Below are 7,626 nucleotides of genomic sequence, written 5' to 3'. Positions count from 1 at the left end.
ACGGTGAAGTATGGTGGTGGTAGAATCATGCTGTGGGGATGTTTTTCAGCGGCAGGGACACGGGATCGAGGCAAAGATGAACGGAGCAAAGTACAGAGAGATCCTTGATGAAAACCTGCTCCAGAGCACTCAGGACCTCAGACTGGGGCGAAGGTTCACCTACCAACAGGACAATGACTCTAAGCACACAACCAAGAAAACGCAGGTGTGGCTTCGGGACAAGTCTCTGAATGTCCTTAAGTGGCCCAGCCAGAGCCCGGACTTGAACCCGATCGAACATATCTGGAGAGACCTGAAATAGCTGTGCGGCGACACTCCCTATCAGAGCTTGACAGGATCTGTAGAGAAGAATGGGAGAAACTCCCCAAATACAGGTGTGCCAAGCTTGTAGTGTCAATTCAAATTACATGTACAGTATCTAGTGCTAATGTGATTTGTCATATTATGCTCATGTAAGAATGGTGAAGACCTCATATGTACCCCCTCCACTAAAGCATCACGACTGTCACAACATACAGTGGGGAAAAAAAGTATTTAGTCAGCCACCAATTGTGCAAGTTCTCCCACTTAAAAAGATGAGAGAGGCCTGTAATTTTCATCATAGGTACACGTCAACTATGACAGACAAAATGAGAATTTTTTTTCTCCAGAAAATCACATTGTAGGATTTTTAATGAATTTATTAGCAAATTATTATGGAAAATAAGTATTTGGTCAATAACAAAAGTTTCTCAATACTTTGTTATATACCCTTTGTTGGCAATGACACAGGTCAAACGTTTTCTGTAAGTCTTCACAAGGTTTTCACACACTGTTGCTGGTATTTTGGCCCATTCCTCCATGCAGATCTCCTCTAGAGGAGTGATGTTTTGGGGCTGTCGCTGGGCAACACAGACTTTCAACTCCCTCCAAAGACTTTCTATGGGGTTGAGATCTGGAGACTGGCTAGGCCACTCCAGGACCTTGAAATGCTTCTTACGAAGCCACTCCTTCGTTGCCCGGGCGGTGTGTTTGGGATCATTGTCATGCTGAAAGACCCAGCCACGTTTCATCTTCAATGCCCTTGCTGATGGAAGGAGGTTTTCACTCAAAATCTCACGATACATGGCCCCATTCATTCTTTCCTTTACACGGATCAGTCGTCCTGGTCCCTTTGCAGAAAAACAGCCCCAAAAGCATGATGTTTCCACCCCCATGCTTCACAGTAGGTATGGTGTTCTTTGGATGCAACTCAGCATTCTTTGTCCTCCAAACACGACGAGTTGAGTTTTTACCAAAAAGTTCTATTTTGGTTTAATCTGACCATATGACATTCTCCCAATCCTCTTCTTGATCATCCAAATGCACTCTAGCAAACTTCAGATGGGCCTGGACATGTACTGGCTTAAGCAGGGAGACACGTCTGGCACTGCAGGATTTGAGTCCCTGGCGGCGTAGTGTGTTACTGATGGTAGGCTTTGTTACTTTGGTCCCAGCTCTCTGCAGGTCATTCACTAGGTCCCCCCGTGTGGTTCTGGGATTTTTGCTCACCGTTCTTGTGATCATTTTGACCCCACGGGGTGAGATCTTGCGTGGAGCCCCAGATCGAGGGAGATTATCAGTGGTCTTGTATGTCTTCCATTTCCTAATAATTGCTCCCACAGTTGATTTCTTCAAACCAAGCTGCTTACCTATTGCAGATTCAGTCTTCCCAGCCTGGTGCAGGTCTACAATTTTGTTTCTGGTGTCCTTTGACAGCTCTTTGGTCTTGGCCATAGTGGAGTTTGGATTGTGACTGTTTGAGGTTGTGGACAGGTGTCTTTTATACTGATAACAAGTTCAAACAGGTGCCATTAATACAGGTAACGGGTGGAGGACAGAGGAGCCTCTTAAAGAAGAAGTTACAGGTCTGTGAGAGCCAGAAATCTTGGTTGTTTGTAGGTGACCAAATACTTGTTTTCCACCATAATTTGCAAATAAATTCATTAAAATCCTACAATGTGATTTTCTGGAAAAAATTCTCAATTTGTCTGTCATAGTTGACGTGTACCTATGATGAAAATTACAGGCCTCTCTCATCTTTTTAAGTGGGAGAACTTGCACAATTGGTGGCTGACTAAATACTTTTTTCCCCCCACTGTGATTATTTCAAGTACATTTATAAGGGTCATGCTTGTCTTCCTTGTGTTTGAAAATGGTTTCCAAGTGTTTCAAAATAGTCTTGGACGCACATTGGCGACTCCAACATTCAACCGCCATCGATTCTAATGCTAAGCCTTCACAAATAGCAGCCGATCAGTTTAGCTGTCGGACATGATTTGTTGCCAACGGTTCAGGCCTAGAGGGTTGGGTAACATTTCAAAACGCCAGGCAACCCAATCATCTGTGGCCACTGACCTTTCTGTCCTGGTCATTGGCCTGTTTAATGCAACTTGATTACAGCCTCTAATGTCCCACAGAAAGCAGCTTGTACAAGCAGTGCCCACGAGGCATAGTGGGGGAGAATTCTCTCGCTCTCGATAAGACTATAGAAGTGATGTTCTTGTAATTCATCTGGAATTAATTTAACTTAAATAAGGAACAAATAAATTATGTGAATGGGTAAACTCAATACTGTTTGTCAGTTTTAGGCCCTTCCTTGTTTGTGTCAGAGGCTACCCACTGGGTACAGACATCAATTCAATGTCTATTCCACGTTGGTTCAACGTGATTTCATTTATATGATGTGGAAACAACGTTGATTCAACCAGTGTGGGCCCGGTGGGTGGGTGATGCAAGAGCGACTCGATGTTGGCTTCGTGGAAAATTCCAGAAGTACAGACAAGGCTTAAGGTAGTAACAAAACAAGATTATCAGTTAACAACCTTTGTCTTTGCAACTCATCGCAAACTCGTTGCTAGTAACTCACCGCAGTATACTGTGCTACGCAGGGAGTCATGGTTACTAACAAGGTTACCCAGAGGATGTGATAAGTAACACTTCAGCCGCATCATAATCCGCCGCTCGTACGCTGACCTTTGACTGTTGTGCGCAAGCACCTTGGAGTGGCTGCAGAGCATCCTCCACGTCCTCAAAACGAGAGGCCGATTTAATTAAGAAAGCAATTGACTTATTAATGACATCACTGCGTTGATTATGTAGCCCAACACTCATTCTTGATGGGATTTTGACCTTTTCATTGTTTTATTTTCATTGTTATTGCTTTCCGTTGATCTCGGTCATAAGGCGGTCTGATGAATGGTGGAGTGTGATGTCATGTATCATGGCGTTGGGCCAACTGTCCTAGCAGGAGGTTAGATTGACCCCCAGTATTTATCTACTGTACGCATAACATATTCACAATAAATCACAAGATCCATAGCGTCTTCTAGTCAAAACTAACCTAATGGATGGGTTTCATAACTCAAATATCTTCACTCTTGAACCCTCATTTCCTCAGCTACAGTAAACCCCATTGAAAAGTCTGAAAGATTGGATAATGGAAATTGGACATTAACATATCATGAGTTCGTAAGTGAACAGATGTTTTGAAGGTGGTTGGACTGTTCTAATTCATCTCATGAACCTATAGTAACAACAAGTATCAGAACCCTTTCTGTACTGCTATGACGTACAGATGTGGAATCTTAATTTGAGCAAATTTGCTACAGCAGGAAAATAATCCAGCAGCAATAGGAAATGTTAATTATTATGTGTAAATATAATTAATGGAAATGTTTTATAGAGGTTGATACATTTTTCGTTAGGGCTGTACAGGGAAATTCTCAGCAACAAAAGAGTGATAAAATTAAGATCCTACATCTGTAAGATCATGACCTCCCTAGGTCACTGACGTCGTCTTGAAATACAGTCAGCTTTTTTAGTCAATGACTGTGTACCATTGTGGTGGCTGATGCAATTCTTACCTTCACTCTCACCTTGACTCTGTAGTGCACCCACATTGCACTTGCAGTAATAGTCAACACATTCAGTTCTGTGCGATTCCAGTACACAGTGTGGGTTCTCTGTTGGTGGGGAAAAATACAGCTTTGAACAAATCAATATATGTGCCTTGCCATTGAAATAATTGTAGGGCAGCAGGAGTGTGAATAGATATTTACATTTTAACGCAGGGAGCGATTCAGCCAAGGTTTGAGTACACAGACCTAGCTGTTTACCCAAGGTTTAAACATTTCTTAAAATTATACAGAATAGACAAAATGATTACTTCTATCCTTCCGTCCTTTCAGAAAATGAAGTGAGTCATTTGTCGGTTTGGTAATAACGATGTATTATGTGCTATGACCTATTTATTGTATATCCTATTTTAAATTTTAATTATAGCTGATTTCTTTGAGAAGAGTGCCTCTAATTTGTTGAGAAACGCATTTCCCATATAAATTCGAGCAGTAATGTTGGAGCCTAAAATAACTTGTCTTTTACACAAAAACGTATAGATTTTAAACACTAACAGACAAAAAGAAAACCAATGAAGGCTAAATTATTCCCGCTGTAACCATTAAACCCATCTATGTATCTATTAAATCTGTCTTACGACAGTAGACCATGACGCAAATCCCAAATGGATGTTTAACTGTATTATTAGTATTTATTTATACCTCATGTGTTTGAAGTAGGTGCTTAACTGACAAACCTTTTATTTTTTAATTTGCATATACGAGAGGGTAAATAGGAGAGGATATTAGACACGCACACAAACACTTTTGGTTTTCCCACCGAGTAGTATTTTATAAAGCACGTTCAAAGATACACAGAGGTTGCTTTTGTCGGAGTGTACTTGATTGCTGAAATGCTGTTGTAGTGTACATCATTAAACGTTGTATTACCATCATCACCATTCTGTCATACACACACACACACACACAAACCATACAAGGCAACATTACATTTTCTCAGGAGCCTTTCAAAGTTATGGGCTTGGATATCCTGAGGTCATATACAAACTACCTTACAACTTGTATACCACAATTCAAGAGGAGCCCTTCACAGCATTTCATTCTAAACTATACGGTTTGTCCAATGCCACATAATGTAGATCCATTGGTGCCATATACGAAGAAATGCACAGTTCTAATAAAAATGAAAGTAGAGGAAATAAGGCTTGGGCGGTATACCGTACATACTGAAATAGCCACAGAATGGGTTTTCAATACCGTCAATACTGTTGAAACTATTTATTTTACGTTTTTTTAAACAATTTGAATACTTGTAGCTACCTTTTAAGCCTTGTGAATCACTCACTGTTGTGCAGCACACGCCAGCTGATCTAGTTACAGTATGGCATTCACAACTAAATGTCTGCCAGCTGGATGTATCATAACTATTAAAGTTAACTGTCTAAAATGTGTTAAATGCTCTGCAGTTGTGCATTTGGTTTGCTAATTTAGTGGTTAGCTTCTTGCAAAATCAAGCTTCTCTTGGTAACAGCAGAGAATCCCCTACTGGATCAAGAGCCTTGCTGTCTAATATTTGTTTTGTACTTGCAGAAAACTGTGAGTAGCATTTTTGAGTTACTTGTATAACTTCATGAGCTGGGATGTTTGTCCTGTAAATAGTTTGTCAGAGACTGTATAAAATGTTTCCAATGCGCTCGTGAACATTTAGCTATCTTACTTGTTAGTATTGCTAACCTTCGGATTACAGAGGCTCAGTGGGTTTGAAAATAGCACCCCTTGTGTCCAGTGCCGGTTTTACAGAATTTCCCGGGATGGCACAAGGTTGCTATGACAATCTGGATACCACCCAAGCCTAGAGGAAATGGAAGCACAGACAAACATGGCATCTTTTTCTTATAATACACTATATATACAAAAGTATGTGGACACACATTCAAATTAGTTGATTAGGCCATTTCAGCCACACCCGTTGCTGATAGGTGTATAAAATCGAGCACACAGCCATGCAATCTCCATAGCCAAACATTGGCAGTAGAATGGCCTTATTGAAGAGCTCAGAGACTTTCACCGTGGCACCGTCAAAGGATCTCCACCTTTCCAACAAGTCAGTTCATCAAATTTCTGCTAGAGCTGCCCCGGTCAACTGTAAGTGCTGTTATTGTGAAGTGGAAACGTCTAGGAGCAACAACGGCTCAGCCACAAGTGGTAGGCGACAAGGTCACAGAATGGGACCGCCGAGTGCTGAAGCACGTAAAAATGGTCTGTCCTCGGTTGCAACACTTACTACCAAGTTCCAAACTGCCCCTGGAAGCAACGTCAGCACAATAACTGTTCATCGGGAGCTTCATGAAACAGGTTTCCATTGCCGAGCAGCCGCACACAAGCCTAAGATCACCATACGCAATGCCAAGCGTCGGCTGGATTGATGTAAAGCTCGCCACCATTAAACTCTGGAGCAGTGGAAACACGTTGTCTGGAGTGATGAATCACACTTCACCATCTGGCAGTCCGACGGATGAATCTGGGTTTGGTGATGCCAGGAGAACGCTACCTGCCCGAATGCATAGTGGCAACTGTAAAGTTTGGTGGAGGAGGAATAATGGTCTGGGGCTGTTTTTCATGGTTTGGGCTAGGCCCTTTAGATCCAGTGAAGGGTATTCTTAACGCTACAGCATACAATGACATTCTAGACTTTTCTGTGCTTCCAACTTTGTGGCAACAGTTTGGGGAAGGTCATTTCCTGTTTCAGCATGACAATGCCCCCGTGCACAAAGCGAGGTCCATACAGAAATGGTTTGTCGAGATCGATGTGGAAGAACTTGACTGGCCTGCACATAGCCCTGACCTCAACCCCATCGAACATCTTTGGGATTAATTGGAACGCAGACTGCGAGCAAGGCCTAATCGCCCAACATCAGTGCCCGACCTCACTAATGCTTGTGGCTGAATGGAAGCAAGTCCCCGCAGCAATGTTCCAACATCTAGTGGAAAGCCTTCCCAGAAGAGTGGAGGCTGTAATAGCAGCAAATGGGGGACCAACTCCATATTAATGCCCATGATTTTGGAATGAAATGTTTGCCGAGCAGGTGTCCACATACCTTTGGTCATGTAGTGTAGCTAAATCTGCAAACCCATTTTCTGATACAATTCTTGATGTGCTGTAATGAGCATGTGTGATGACGCTAAGAAAATGACTAATGTGCCTTTAGATGGAAATATGGAATGATGAGACTGTGTTGGTATTTGCTCTGCAAGCGAGTTCTGCTTCGGTCTCTGTGTATGCTATAACCACATCTGATGTCATAGTTATGATCTGGCTGCACTGTTCTGACAGGTGTCATGTCACATACAGGAACAATGACTCATGAAAGGTTACGACAGCAGGTATTATACGTTTATGATTCAAGTCTGAATATTCGTGTTCTAAGGCAATGAAGGAGGAGTTTACAGAAATCTCACCACCTGTCTTGACAGTCAAGTCTGAACAGTGAACGCCTGGCAAAGATCCACACTTTTCAGATAGACCTTAAAATGGTTTCCGGTCTGCTAAGAAAATTGAAAATCCAATAACCACAGGCTTCCTCACTGCTCTGATACAGGCCTGATAATGGGTTTAACGGGGGACGGAATCGATACGCCTGTCCCCACTCTCTGCCATGGTTCCGTCAGCTGAAGAGCTCACATTGAAAAGCAAAGAGGATCAGTGTAATTGTGAAAGTGATTTTCCTGTGTTTTATATACATTTCCACAC

This window comes from Coregonus clupeaformis, chromosome 8, assembly GCF_020615455.1.
Source record: "Coregonus clupeaformis isolate EN_2021a chromosome 8, ASM2061545v1, whole genome shotgun sequence".
NCBI lineage: Eukaryota > Metazoa > Chordata > Actinopteri > Salmoniformes > Salmonidae > Coregonus > Coregonus clupeaformis.
This window is presented reverse-complemented; position numbering follows the sequence as displayed.